Here is a 15,301-nt window from a genome sequence, read left to right as displayed (position 1 = left end):
CCACCTGGACTCTGGGGGCAGCCGAGCCTAGAGCAGGCACAGCTGTCATTTCATAACTGGCTTCACTCAGGACCCCCCCCCCAAACACTCCCTCATCTATTGCCTCAGTTTTGCCCTCCTGTGAAATGGGGGCACAGACCTCCAGCCCAAAAGTTAGCAATAGTTACTTTGGGGCAGTGGAATTGAGGCTGACTTCTCAGTTGATTTTCTTTCTCTGGTTATTTTGCTTTAGATTGTTGCTTGCAATAAGCAGTCACGATCTCCATAGTTAAAAGATTTTAAAATGTTTCCCCTCATCCCCACTGGCAGGCCGCCTGGGGCACAAACACACCCTTCTTCATCCTTGTCTGCAAGTGACCATTACTAAGCAGCACTCTGGGGAGGGACACCAGAGAGCCTGACTGTGCGTCTTCCCTCGCCTTCCGCGACAGTGACGGGCCTGTGATGCTGATGGCGTAGACAGGCCTTTCTGCACATCTAATCAAATACTTCAAGCCTTGACCTGTGCTCTGCTTTTACCAATCAACCAGAACATAGGCAGAATGGATATCGTGTCTACTTGAAATCAGTAGCGTTTTGAAAATGAAATGCACCTCTTTTCAAGGTCCAAGCCAGTGTGGATAGCTCGCTACCTTTATGTAAGAAAAGGAGGAAATACGAAATTGGATGAAGAAACTCTAGAAGGATACACAAGACACCAAGCAGGGGTACTTGTGGGGGGGACAGGGGGTAAGAGGCTGACGGGAACAGGGGCTGGAGTAACATCTCATTATAAACCTTTTTGTAATGTCCTGATTTAGGAATCACCAAATACATTCTGTAGACCTTCGGGGGGCTGCCAGGCTGCCCTGGCTGTGCGGTGCTCTAGCAGGACGCATTGCCCCAAGGCGGTCAGTCAGGGCTGGAGGGACCCGAGTGCCCTACTCTGGTCTCGTGCTGCATCCAGGAACACTCCGGGCGTGAGTGTGTCCTCCTTGGCAAAGGTGGACAGATGGGTGCTCTGGGCACAGCCTCTTCCTTCCACCTGGGCCCACCTTCTGTGTCACTGTGGGCAGGAGCCCAGCTGTGGGCTCCTGTGGAACCTGGGACTCCTCCCCAGTGACGCTGACCGCGTCGCGTGGTAATCTTCTGTTTTCCTGTCTGCTTCTGCCACCAACTTGGGTGCTTCCAGGTGTGGGGAACAGGCTGGTTGTGGGCCATCCCTCCTGGTCCTCATGCTTGACACCCAGTAAACGCAGCTGAATGAATGCATACAGTCATGAGTGAATGAATGACAACTCTTCTGCTTAAATGTCAGTTGGGGCTCTTCCTTGCTTTTCCTCGAGAAGCTTCTGGTTTACTGGTGAGAAAGCACTGTGCAGCTCCCAGCCTGACCCTCAACTGTTGAGTTCTGACTCTTTTATTCAATCAGCCAGTGTTTGCTGAGCACTTCTGAGATGCTGTGCTCGTGCTAGATTGGCTGGGATGTGGGGAACTCTTAGTGAATTTATATCCTGGCCACTCTGTCTTGGGGGCACCTCTATTAGTGCACCCTGTCCCTCCCTCAGGGCTGCCTGAGAGCTTTTTCAGCATGTGGACACCTCAAAACCATCTGTAATTTCATACAGCTCTGGGGTTCCTTAGGTAAGAGGGAAGCACCTCAGGAATGTTTAGGTAAAATGGGATTGGGATGGAAATCAATTTCATAACAGCTTTCAATTTTAGAAGGGGTTACATGGATAAGTGTTCGCTCTTCCTTGAAGATTAAAAACAACCAGGAATGCACTCGGTGGGCTGGAGCAGCAATATATTTGGTTAGACATCAGAGACTTTTCCTGTCAATCAAGATACGTCGATAGTGGTGACCTGGAGAAGCTGAGAAACCCCAGCACCTCTCAGTTACTGGTCACCCTGAATTGTAAGACCTGAATATTGAACTGGAATTTCACTTGTGGTATGTTTTCAATTACATCACAGTAAAGATTGTTTTCCTTCTGCCAGCTTGGTTAATGCATTTCTGGTAACAGAAAGAACAAAGGTCTGGGTTCTAATCTTCACTAGCCAGGTGACCTCGTGCAAGTCATTCATCTGCTTTGGTTTCAATTTATTATTATTACATTAAAATGGAACAATAATAATAATTGCATGTGCTTCTCCCAGGGTGGTCTTTGCTTTGGGTAAAGCCTTAGTGAAGGCTGAGTCACCTCGCAGCCTGGTGGCACCTCGGCAGATGACAGCGTTGCCCGGACACAGTGGTGTGTCCCCCGCCCCTCTCCCCTCGCCTCCCCCCACCCCGGTCTCCCTCCCCTCCCCCCCCCACCCCTTTCTGCAATCCCACACCGCAAGGTTTCCTCTTTCCTGAGATGGGAAAGCCTGGCCGACATTCCTTGTCAAGCAGCTTCTCATTTATAACCTAAAACATAGAAACTTCCTTAATACACTGACATGTATTTTCTTCCTAAGTGCCAGGCACAATATTATATATGCAATAATATACATGATCTCATTGAATCTTTAATTGAGTAATTATGATGTAGTTATTATTTCCCCATTTTACTGATGGGAACGCCGAGTTTGGGAGATGTTAGGAACAGAGCCAATGAAGGGAGAAGCCTGGGTGCTAGAAACCAAGACTCTTTCTCTGAAGCACTGAATGTCCTACCTCAGGCGGGCATGGCCGCCCTCCTCACTGCTCTAACTGAGGGGCCCTCCTGCCGGAACACAAGGAACGACCGGAAAACTAGGCTGAGGGGGGATGCAAACGGGGGATGTGCAGGGGTCCCTGGCGGGTGCCCAGGAAGCAGACCCAGAACACAGGCGGGGTCAGGACTGGCCTCATTCCAGCCTTCAGCGGGGGTAGGGACCTTTCTTTGCGGGTACCAAGCCACGGGAAAGCCACTCAGAGAAGTAGATATTTTAATTATTTTTTCATTTTAGTATGGAAGCAAATATAACCATCATTTTGAATGAAGAGAAAGGAATGAGAAATGAGTATTTACGCACCGTCTTTTCCAACGCCATTGCCCACATCTCCCCCCAAAGGCTCCCCTTGCCCTACACACATGGGCCTGTCTCTGCTGAACCCCGTGCCCCCACGGTCTTGCTCACTCCATCCCTCTATTGCCTCCCCTCTCCTCAGCCCTCTGCCCCAGCCCTTCACTGGTCCTTAGCATCCTGGACCTCACTCTGGTGGTAATTTCCTTATGATCGCAGTAATTTGCTGTCGCCCATCACATCCCATAGGATTCTCACAAGATCTTGGGAAGCAACCCCGTTGCACACAGGAAGAGCTAAAGCAACCGGGGGCCTTGGGTCCCAGCTTTCGGATTCCAAGTCCTCTTTCCGGTTTCCCCCACTCATTTCACAGATGGGTTCTCAGCGACAGTAGGTGGCTCCTCAAAATACCCTTTACACAGTAGGCCCCGAGGAAAGCTTGTCCTGGCTGCCCGGGCCAGTCAGGCCCCCACGGCTCAGCTGCAGAGGAAAGGCTCCCTCGCGCCACTAGAGGGCGCCAGGCGCCAGCCGCTGAGCACCCAGGCCGCCTGATTCCGGTTGCAACACGCGGAACACCTGTGCCCCGCGTAGAAACTCAGAAACACGGATCCAGCTCGGTGCCCCGCGTAGAAACTCAGAAACACGGATCCAGCTCGGTGCCCCGCGTAGAAACTCAGAAACACGGATCCAGCTCGGTGCCCCGCGTAGAAACTCAGAAACACGGATCCAGCTCGGTGCCCCGCGTGCCAGCTGCAGCAGGTGATTTCATGTATTCACATAACAAAGCAGCTTAGTGTTGGTTACAGAGGGAAGCACTTGAATCATCTTTCCCTGAGCAGCCTTTGCCCTCTTCGCCTCAGCATCGTCATCCCTGGTGGGAAAAGCGGGACACCTGACTGCCCACACCGGGTTCCCTCCCCTGGGCATCCCGGGCTGAGGGAGAGGAGCCTTCTCGAGGGCCCCTGTGTCCAGGCTTCTCATAGGTCATCTCAGTCGATACACACCAGCCTTGCTCAAGAAGCCTCGAATAAATAAGGACCAGGGATATAATGTACCACATGATAAAGGTAACACTGCTGTATGTTATAAATGAAAGTTGAGAGTCCTAAGAGTTATCATCACACGGAAAAATGTTTTTCCTATTTCTTTAATATATTTAATATTTATATGCGGTGATGATGTTCACTAAGCCTACTGTAATCGTTTCATGATATATGTAAGTCGAATCTTTACACTATACACCTGAAACTTACACAGTGCTATATGCCAATTATATCTCAATAAAACTGGGGAGAAAAACAAGCGGCCTTGAGTCAGATCCTTTAGCGGTCCTGTGACCCTGGGCAAGTTACTTACCCTCCAGGCACTTATCTGCTGCATAAGGATGATAACAGTCCCCACCTTGAAGGGTTGAGATGAGGATTAAATGAGATAAAGGTCTGGGCTTGGTGTCTGGAAGGAGGTGAGTGCTAATGACTGGAGGTGCTGTTGTTTTTACTATAATTGTTCAGGAACCTGAAGCTCAGAGAAGTTAAGCAGGAGGACAGGTCCAAGAGCCAGGGCCTGGTGTAGCCAGAGTCAGGCTCAGGTCTGGGTTGTGTGCATGGCCCCTGTTCCCTGGGCACCACTGACTCCAGACCTGGTTCTCAAACCAGTTGGTCACCTGCCTTTTGAACTAAGGGAAATGTAGAGGAAACTAGCATTTTAAAATTTCCATTTCCAATTTTATTACTCTTTTTTTTTTTTTTTTTTTTTTTTTTTTTTTTGCGGTACGCGGGCCTCTCACTGTTGTGGCCTCTCCCATTGCGGAGCACAGGCTCCAGACGCACAGGCTCAGCGGCCATGGCTCACGGGCCCAGCCGCTCCACGGCCTGTGGGATCTTCCCGGACCAGGGCACGAACCCATGTCCCCTGCATCGGCAGGCGGACTCTCAACCGCTGCGCCACCAGGGAAGCCCCCAGTTTTATTACTCTGGAATCTCCAAAATCTGGGCCCCAGACTCACCCATATGCCCTCCACTGCTTTTGCTTATCCCCTTTCCTGCACTGGAAATGACTTCTCCCTCTCTTTTCTCTTCTCTAAATGTGGCAGATCCTCATCTCCCACTAAAACCTCAGAATCAGAGATTCCAAGCCTCAGCCAGTGTGGGAGCCACTGCCCAGCACTTCACAAATGGTTGTTGAATTGAGCTGATTGTGGCCACAGCCAACGTTCCCGGGTATCCATGGAGATAGACCAGAAAAAAGATGACGACCAGAGAAGAATAGCTACATGACCACCAGTCAACACGTATTCACTTAGAGCGTATTATGGGCACATGAAATGCAAATCATTCAGGTACCAGGACTCTCCGTGGTTTGGTGTCAGTATCCTGAGCCTTTCAGGGCAGAGAGGGAAGCTGGCTCTCCTGTAACCTTGTACTTCCTCAGCTGTGTGGGGATTAAACGGGAGGAGGTGTCAGAAGCATCTGGCTCAGTCTGACTCGCCTGCCTTTGTCATTTATTCACTCTGCACTTGTGGAGCGCCCCCGTGTGGCAGGCACTGGAGCAGCAAATGTAAGCCGACCTGATCTCTTCCTCCCCTGATGGGGTTCCTGATCTAGTGGAGAAAACAGATATGAAAGAAATCACTGCAAGCTCCACACTACAAGGTGATAAATGCTGTGATGGAGACAGTAAAGCCTTGGGAGTCGAGAGGAGGTGTTCGGGAAGATCTGGTGAAGGAAGTGACGTTGGAGCTGGTTCTTGAAAGGTAAGGGGAGTTTTTCAGTTAGAAAGAGGTGGCTAAGAGCAAAGGTGCGCTAAGGAGTGACACCCAGGTGGTGGGCACTGCCTGTGCCCAGGTCTAGAGGTGGACAGAGGCCAGTGTCTCTCACCTGGCAAGAGTGAAGGATGTGGGACTTCCCTGGTGGCACAGTGGTTAAGACTCCGCGCTCCCAATGCCAGGGGCCCGGCTTCCCTCCCTGGCCGGGGAACTAGATCCCACATCCATGCCACAACTAAGAGTTTGCATGCCACAAATAAGGAGCTGGCGAGCCACAACTAAGGAGCCCACGAGCTGCAACTAAGACCCAGCGCAACCAAATAAGTAAATAAATATTTTTAAAAAAGAAAAAAGAGTGAAGGATGTGCTGGAGGAGATAGGTGGGAAGACAGGTGAGGCTGCACCGTGTAGAGGAAGGCCCACTGAAGGCAGGTGCAGCCAGGGAGAATTTTAAGCAGGGAAGGATCGGGTCTATTTTTGCTTAAGAAAGGAAATTCTGGAAGCCTTTGGGAACAGTAACTTGAGTCTTGCAGCCATCTGGGTAAAAGATGAGCCAGCCAAAGAAGGTGATTCACTGGCTTAAGGACCCCTCCCCCTCTTCCCCCAGCATACCCACCTCCATAGTAATTGATTGTTTAAAACTCAGTTTGTTTATTAATGTGCAGATAAGCTGAAGCTCCTCCCTGCCCACAGGCTTCATTCATGCTCGGGTGCTCAGCAGAGCACAATGGCTGTTGTTTAGTAGGTGCTGGATGATGATTGTTGAGTTAATGAAGCAAACACAGGTCAGATCCAGGAAGTGGGGGCAGGTAGGGGGGTGCAGGTGTGGAGGCCCCTCTGAGGCTCTCAGCTTGGTGGTTCCAGGAGCTGACCTGGGAAATACTGGGTCAGGTTTGAGAGAAATAATAAAAATAACGGCTGCCATTCGTTGAGTCCCAAGTAAAGGTCAGACCCAGGGCTGGGCCTTTGCACAATCTTCCCAAACCCTTGCAAGCAACCCTGCTGAGTGGGTGTTTTGATGCCCACTTTTACAAAGAGGAAATTGAGGCTCACCCTTTTGCCCTGGGGCTGTGGCACGCAGCAGCGGAGGCCAGAGCCTGTGCCCACCCCACTCTGCTGTCAGGGGTCCCACTTGGGGTGAAGTAAGGGTTAGGTAGAGACCCCCAAGGTGCAGGCTCAGAAGAAGCTTTGAGAGCCGGGTGTGGATTTGTGACCCAGCACCATGCTTTAGAGCTGAGCAGAGCTGGAGCTTTGTGGGCATCTGTGTGGGAAAAGCAGAAGAGTAGTTTGCTAGGGCCGCTCTAACTAAACACTGCAGACTGGGCGGCTTAAGAAACAGACATTTATTGTCCCATAATTTCGGAGGCTGGAAGCCCCAGATCCAGGTGTCTGCGGGGTGGGTTTCTTCCTAGGCTGGTAGACTGCTGCCTTCTCACTGTGTCCTCACAGGGCGTTCCCCGTGTCTGTGTTCTACTTTCCCTCCTTATAAGGACACCAGTCAGATTGGATTAGGGCTCACGCTAATGGCCCCATTTTACCTTAATTCCCTGTTTAAAGGCCCTGTCTTGGGACTTCCCTGGTGGCCCAGTGGTTAAGACTCCGCGCCCCCAATGCAGGGGGCCTGGGTCCGATCCCTGGTCAGGGAACTAGATCCCGCACGCTGCAACCGAAAGCTCCCACACGCGGCAGCTAAAGATCCTGCATGCGGCAGCGAAGATCCCGCGTGCTGCAAGTAAAACCCGGTGCAGCCAAATAGATAAATAAATATTTTCAAAATAATAATAAATAAATAAAAGCCCTGTCTGAGGACATCCTGGGAGCGTAGTGGAAGCCCTGAGGCTGGCAAATGACGGAGGCCCCGGGTGATCCAGGGAGAGGGGAGTAGGGTGACCGGGGCTGTGTTCCTGAACTCAGAACTGTGAGAAATGGGAGGAAGTTCAGGGGGAGGAGGAAGTGGCTGGAGTGGCCACCTCCAGCTAAAGCATCAGTCAGATCTGCTTCAGACAAAGGTCAGCGCAGTTGTGGAGGCACCTCTGGTCAATTGCCATCCGGGACTGTGGTGTCTTCATCGGTGGGGATGAAGTCCACTCCCCAGAGCTGGGGGCCAGGGGCGCCTGCTGCACTGACCACACCCCTGCTAGCGTGACCAGCTGCAAAGCCAGGCCACAGGGAAGCAGGCTCTCTCCAGGCGTGTCCACTCCCATCAGCGCGTAGTCTGCTTCAAGCACAGCCCAAGCCTGGGGCAAAGGTGGTCCAAGCATCACTGAGCCGCTGAGCTACTGACTACAGGACCCAGAACGCCAGCCCAACCCAGGTGTGTGAACCATTTCCAAAGGGGCCGGTTTGTTTCCTTTTCTTTCCGCATCCTGTCCATCTCTAGAATCTACCTATAGCCACTCCCATATGGAGAACAAGGGAACCTGGCCTTGTTATTAGACGCATTCTGGGCGCCTCAGGGGTACCTGCCAGGAGCAACCAGCCTTCCCACTGAAACACAAACAAAACATTTCCTGGGACCACCGTGAGCTCCTCTGTGGTCATCGTGCAGTTACAGAGCCCGAGGTCCTGCCCTTGGTCAGCTTGTAGTCAGGGAGGGGTTTGCACACCCACGTACACACACACTCACACACACACACACACGTGCACACCCAGAGGATGCTTCTGTTTTACCCAATTGCTGCTGACGCGGAACTAACACACCTCAGGATCTTCTTATGAAAAACACCAACAGTAAAAATGGAGTGGAAATAAAACAGAGACACATCTTGGATGATTCCTAACTAGAGGAGACCGCCATGGTCAAGGGATGTGAAGGTTATGCGGGTCAAATCCCTCTCTGTCCAGAGAGGGTCCTGGGCTGCCCAAGATCACACAGCTCGAAGGCTTGTCCCGCGTCCACTCCCTCCTTCAGGCCCTCTTGGTTTGACTTCAAGACACGAAGCCCAGCCTCAAGTCTACCTTTGTCAATGCTGACCCACAAACAGATGCTGGGGTGCTCCCACCCGGTCCTTTGGTTCCGGGTGGGGACTTCAGCCTCCCACACAGCCTCCATCCTCTTTCAGGAGGCCCCAGGAGGGAGTTTCCCATGCAGGAAATGAGAGGCTGCTCCCCCTGCAGCCCTGGGGACCCTCTCCCTCCTCACTTCGCATGTTCTTTCATTTTTAATTACAGAGCCAAGGCAGCAAAGCCTCCGAGGCTGAACCAGAAAATAGTAAGCTTTCTAATTTGACTTTTGTTCTCCTGATGGAAAGCCTTGCGGGCCCACTGCATGGAACATGGAGTGAGGGGCTCAGTGGGGCCTGGAGCTTGGAGATGCAGGGGATTCTGTGACCTAGACGTTGGACTCCAGCCTGGCTCCGCCTCGGCAGGCCTCGGTTTCCCCATCTGCGAAGGAAGGCATTGGGTCAAAGCTTCCCCTCAGGTCCCTTCCTGCACTAAAATTCTGTGAATCCTGAACAGGCCTTCGCTCCGCATGTGTACAGCTTTGCAGGGCCTCTGACCTGTCTTCCATTTCTGGGCTGTCCTCTTTTCTGGAAATGGTCAAAGCCAGGTCTCCAGACTCCTGCCCCTGGGGTGTCCAGGGCTGCTTTGCATGCCATGTCATGCCCTGTCCCCAGCCCCTCACCACCTCAGGTGCAGGGAGCTCTCGATGACTGTAGCACAGACTGATTTCAGCAGGACCTGCCACCCTGGGGCTGAGGGAGGCCAGGCCCCTGATGCTGTCTCCCTCACCAAGCGAGGCCTCCACAAAAAGCACAGGGTGCCCTCCTGTCAGGAGATGCCTCGGGGGAGGGTGACTCTGGGAGGTCCTGGGTGGCCAGAGTCCTTCCTGGACCCAGGGAGACCAACCACTTAAATGAAGAGCTTATTTTCCTGAGGAGATGAAGTTGAGCCCACCTCCTCACCAGACACATCCTGCAGGCTCTGGGTCAGCCTTACAGCACAGAACCAACTGGGGCCACTGTGTGGGGCTGAGCTCCATTCCTTGCTGGAGCTGAGCCCCGGGCAGGTGCAGAAACTTCCCTGTCAGCAGCGGGGCTCACTGCTCAAGGGAGAGTCCTGCCTGTGAGCATGGGCCTGACACTCAGAGGGCTGCTGGGTAGGAAGCCCACAGCTGGGAAATGGTCAGCCCTTCCTGGTCCTGGGGAGACCAGCCTTGGCAGGAGTCTGGCAGCATCTTACACTGGTGGCTGTTTGTCCAGGGAGACGCCCAATCCACCCTTCTCCTCTCTTCCAGTGCTGTGGAGCTGGAAGGAAAATCTAGTTTATCTCCCTCATTTTACAAAGAAATTGAGATCCAGAGACGTTCACAAAGCTTGCACAGGGACTTCCCTGGTGGCGCAGTGGTTAAGAATCTGCCTGCCAAAGCAGGGGACACGGGTTCCAGCCCTGGTCCAGGAAGATCCCACATGCCGCGAAGCAACTAAGCCCGTGAGCCACAACCACTGAGCCCCCAAGCCACAACTACTGAGCCTGCGAGCCACAACTACTGAAGCCCAAGCACCTAGAGCCCGTGCTCCGCAACAAGAGAAGCCACCGCAATGAGAAGCCCGTGCACCGCAATGAAGAGTAGCCCCCGCTCGCAGCAACTAGAGAAAGCCTGTGCGCAGCAAAGAAGACCCAACGTAGTCAAAAATAAAATAAATAAATTTATTAAAAAACAACAACAAACAAAAAACAGAGCTTGCACAGCTAAAACTCCCACTTTTTAATTAACTCATTCATCCAACAAGTATTGGCCTACCCGCCACAAGGGCTGGACATTGTTCTCAGCACAGGGACACAGCAGTAAACAGGTAGACCAAGTCACTGAGCTCCTGGAATCTACATTCTAAAGTGGAAGCAGTCAATAAGCAGTTAAACAAATGGATGAAGAAAGTAACTTTAGATAGTACTAAGTGCCATGAAGAAAATAAACCAGGGTGATAGGGGAGATAGTGACTGGAGGAGACAGGAAGGGTTGCACGGTATCCCTGAGTGGGCAAGAGAGGGCCTTCTGAGGAGGTGACATTTGCTCTAAGTCCTCAATGATAAGAGCTAGCTAACCCTGCAAAGGTCTGCGTGCAGAGCCTTGCAGGCAGCGGGAACAGCTAGTGCAAAGGCCCTGAGGTGGGACCAGCATGGCATGTTTGGGGACAGTAAGAAGGCCGGTGTGGTTGGCTCTTGAGGAGCACGTGAGGAGTGGTGGGACCTGAGGTGGGAAGATGAACCCGGCCCAGGTCAGCCTGGGCTTTGGTGACATGGTAAGAAATTTGAATTTTATTCAAAGGGTCGTAAGAACTCATTGGAGGTTTTTTGTTTGCTTACTTGTTTTGTGTTTTTTGAAATAGACTTTATTTTAGAGCAAAATTGAGTGGAAAACACAATAGAATTCCCTTATAATCCCGTCCCCCTGCCCCAACATGCACAGCTTCCCCTATTATCAACATCCCCCACCAGAGTGGTACATTTGTTACAACTGATGAACCTACACTGATACATCATAATCACCTAAAGCCCATGGTTTGCATTAGGGGTTGCTCTTGGTGTTGTATATCCAGTGGGTTTAGACAACTGAGGAATGACATGTATCCACCATTACAATATCATACATCTAAACTACAAAGTAGTTTCACTGCCCTAGAAATCCTCTGTGCTCCCCCATTCATCCCCCCACCAACCCCTGGCAACCTCTGATCTTTATACTATCCCCATAGTTTTGCCTTTTCCAGAATGTCATATAGTGGAATCATGCAGCCTGTAGCCTTTTCAGATTGGCTTCTTTCATTTGGTAATATGCATTTAAGTTTCCTTCATGTCTTTTCATGACTTTAAAGCTCATTTCTTTTGAGAGCTGAACAATATTCCATTGTCTGGAGGAACCACAGTTTATTTATTCATTCACCTACTGACGGACATCTTGGTTGCTTCCAAATTTTGGTGCTTATGAATAAAGCTGCTGTGAACATCCATGTGCAAGTTTTGTGTGGACATAAGTTTTCACCTCCTTCGGGTAAATACCAAGGAGCACAATTGCTGGATCATGCGGCAAGGGAGTATGTTTAGCTTTGAAAGAAACTGCCAAAGAGTCTTCTAAAGTGGCCGTACCGTTTTGCATTCCCACCAGCAATGAAGGAGAGTTCCTGTTGTTCCACATCCTCACCAGCATTTGGTGCTCAAGATTTTGGCCCTTCTAATAGGTGAGTAGTGGTATTTCATTGTTGTTTGATTTACATTTCCCTGATGACATACTATGTTGAGCATCTTTTCATATACTTATTTGCCATCTGTATATCTTCTTTGGTGAGATGTCTGTTTGGATCATCTGCCTATTTTTTAATTAAGTTGTGCATTTTCTTGTTGAGTTTTAAGGGATTTTTGTATAGTTTGAATAATAGGTTTTTTAATTAATTTATTTATTTATTTTTGGCTGCGTTGGGTCTTTGTTGCTGCGCGCCGGCTTTCTCTAGTTGCCGCGAGCGGGGGCTACTCTTCGCTGTGGTGCTCGGGCTTCTCGCTGTGTTGGCTTCTCTTGTTGCGGAGCACGGGCTGTAGGCTCACGGGCTTCAGTAGTTGTGGCTCGCGGGCTTAGTTGCTCTGTGACATGTGGGACCTTCCCAGACCAGGGCTCGAACCTGCGTCCCCTGTACTGGCAGGTGGATTCTTAACCACTGCGCCACCAGGGAAGTCCCTGAATAATAGTCTTTAATTAGCTGTGTCTTTGCAAATGTTTTCTCCTAGTCTGTGGCTTGTGTTGCTGTTCTTTCTCTCTCTTTTTTTTTTTTAAAAAATATTTATTTATTTATTTATTTTTGGCTGCACCAGGTCTTAGTTGCGGCCTGGCCAGGGATCAAACCTGGGCCTCCTGCATTGGGAGCGTGGAGTCTCACCCACAGGATCACCAGGGAAGTCCCATGTTACTGTTCTCTTGACAGTGTCTTTTGCAGAGCCAATGTTTTTAATTTTAATGAAGTCCAGCTTATCCATTCTTTCTTTTATGGATCTTGCCTTTGGTGTCGTGTGCAAAACATCACTGCCGAACCTAAGTTCATCTAGATTTTCTTTTATGTTATCTTCTAGGAGTTTTATAGTTTAGGACTTTATATTTAGGCCTATGATGCATTTTGAGTTAATTTTTGGAGGATTTTAACAGATAGAGTTCATCTGGTTAAAGTTTGCCTAAGATTACTATTGACTAGGGGGTGGGGAATGGGAGCAGGGAGATGGCGGTGACAGTTGCTCAGGTAAGTGATGGAAGGTCACGAACAAATATAAGACTTATTTTGCAGGTGAGACCAGCGGGGCTTCCTGGGAATTGACTCTGAAGGATGTGGGATAGGAATCAAGAATGACCCTTAGGTCTGGAGGTCTAGCTGGGTGTAGGGTGGAGCCATTTACTGCGAGGGAACAGGTCAGGGTGGAAGGGCAGCTGGATATGTGGTTCCGGTACCCAGTGAAGTAGGCAGGCTGAAGGTGTGAGCCTAGAGCCATCAGTGATTGGATGGCAGGGGAGCCAGGAGGCTGGACCACATCCCTTAGGAAGAAAGAGCAGCAGGTTCTCTCCATGACCTCAGGCTGTTTGTCATAGCAGGTCAGCCCCTGGCCCTTCTGGCCCAGGTCAGAGAGATGGTGAGACACCATTAATACAGGGGACTGATTGAGTGCAGACCTGGCAAGCAGATCAGAGGAAGCAGACAATGAGCAAATCCCCCAGACCTATTATCCCTCTGCAAACACAGGCCGCTCTCCTGAATGTGGATTCCACAGGGGTTCAAGAGTTTTGCTGGGGAAGTAAAATAATTGGGCAATCAGCCAGAAGAAGGTCAATGTGGATTGGGAGGCTTCTTACAATGGACTGATTAGCCCTCTGGGGTAATCTTTGTCATGCAGAGGAAGGAGCCTGGCTTCCGGCTGTGGGTCTGGGGGAGAGTCTGGCCCTCTGCACACTGGCTTTGTCGGAAAAGGCCCAGAGGGGGTGAACTCATCCAAAGCCAGATCTGCTGTCCCAGAGGACAGGAGGTGAGAGCAGAGTCGGGAGGAAGGGGGAAAGCTCAGCGCCGCTGGCTGCGGGCCTGGCCGTGGGCCTGAGGTTGAGAACGCTGTGGGGAGATGGCTGGTGGGAGCCATGACCACCCTCCTACCCCTGAGGGCCAGGATTTGACTCCAGCTAGAGTCCCAGCTGCCAGCTGAGGCCTCATGAGAAAATATGAGGGTCAGAGGTCGTCCCATGGGCTCCATCAGCGGGGATGAGCTGGACCTGGGCCTGGGCTCAGAACCAAAGAGGACTGAGGTCCGTGAAGGCTGGAGCCCAGGAGCAGGTTCCCTTCTAGACTAGAGCCCAGCATCTGGGGGCTCCAGGGAGGTCCTGTTCCCTGTCCAGCCCGGGGCAGACACCACTCTGGGAACCCCAGAGACACCCCGAGGCCCAGCCCCAGGTGCCCTGTGCTGCCGCAACCCTGCACCCTTCGGCCTCCCCGACCCCAGACATGGGGGCCCATGCGGCTTTTGGGGGTCTCCAGATACACCCCTGCCCACAGGGTGGGCAGTGGGCCCTCCCTGCCCTCCCAGAGCAGCTTGGCCTCAGCATCAGCAGGACCGGCCCTTCCCGGGGGCTCCCTGGGCTGAAGAGGGTGGGGGTGGAGGAAGGCCGCTTTTCCTTTCATCCACACCTTCCCAGCGAAGCTGGGTCCTGGGTTCAGTCCTTGCTGGGCGGCTGTGGGGCCTCAGGAGGATCATTGAGCCTCCCTCTGACAGCTGTCTGCTGGTCAGTTGGGTGAGGCAAGGAGAGGCCTGGCTTCTGGAAAGAGGGCCAGGAAGGACACCTTTGCGGCCAGATAACAATAGCTGGTCTGGATTGAGTGTTTACTCTGGGCCTGTACCTCACTGAACTCTCACCATGAGCTGGTGGAATACATATTATTAGCGCTCCCACCCCACAGATAAGGAAACCAAGGCGCAGGCAAGGTGATGAACTTGTCCAAGGTCATGGGCCAGGACCGGCCGCCCTCCGTGCTCTCATTAACGAACGATCTATGACCTTGGACCAGGCTCTTGACTGCTCTGAGCCTCCTTCCTGCAATGTCAACAGTGTCTTCCTCCTGTGAGGGGGAGTGAGGGAGAAATGGGAGGTGAGTGAGGCAAAGGGAGAGCCCAACCGGGGCAGGGGTGAGGCTGTGGAACCACCCAAAGCATGGCATTTAGGGTGCCCTTGGCCCACGGCCTCCAGCCTCACTGAACTCAAGCTTCCTCTTGTATCAGCTGCCCCTTTGTCTTCTCAGCTGCCCCCAGGTTACAGAGAGGAGGCAAAATCATCAATATACATTTTGCTTAATTAATTGAAGAGAAAGAGAGGCAGGAAGAGGAGCAGAGGGGGAGGGGAAGGAAGGAAACAACCTGTATTACAATCACAATTGTGATTTTCTGAATCCAGGAACGTCTTGTCTTTAAAAACGGAGAGGTGTGTTTGCAGGTGCTGGATGAGGAGGAGTTGGAGCTGAACTTGTTGCTGTTGACAGAGGACGGCAGGCCACAGCCCCGCCATCAGTGGGCTCACTTTTGTTCTGGGGACAAAGCCTGCGTGTGCGG

This window comes from Kogia breviceps, chromosome 1 (assembly GCF_026419965.1).
Source record: "Kogia breviceps isolate mKogBre1 chromosome 1, mKogBre1 haplotype 1, whole genome shotgun sequence".
Classification (NCBI taxonomy): Eukaryota; Metazoa; Chordata; class Mammalia; order Artiodactyla; family Physeteridae; genus Kogia; species Kogia breviceps.
Note: the sequence above shows the minus strand (reverse complement) of the source record.